We start from the raw sequence: 328 nt of genomic DNA on the forward strand, positions 1-328 counted from the left end.
TTCAAATTATTTTCATGTTTTTATTTTTTGTAGTATTTGTTTCTGTTACTGATGGGCTTTGGTGAGTAAAGTAATATGAATAGGTGTTTTTATAGGGATGTTATAGGGTGGTGTTTGCTCTATTGTTTTCCTGTTATGGCTTGTTTGTAGAAGTATTGTAATTCCAGTTCACATTGATATCTTGCAGTAGTTAATTGTTATTGATTCTTGCAGTGGTCATAATGACAAATAGTTTTTATATAGCATTGATATATAGGTTCAGAGCATTTAAGGAAGCTGTAGTTAATAACATTTTTGGGAAGATTGGGCAAATGAGTGTAGTTAACCC

This window comes from Penaeus monodon, chromosome 29 (genome assembly GCF_015228065.2).
Source record: "Penaeus monodon isolate SGIC_2016 chromosome 29, NSTDA_Pmon_1, whole genome shotgun sequence".
NCBI lineage: Eukaryota > Metazoa > Arthropoda > Malacostraca > Decapoda > Penaeidae > Penaeus > Penaeus monodon.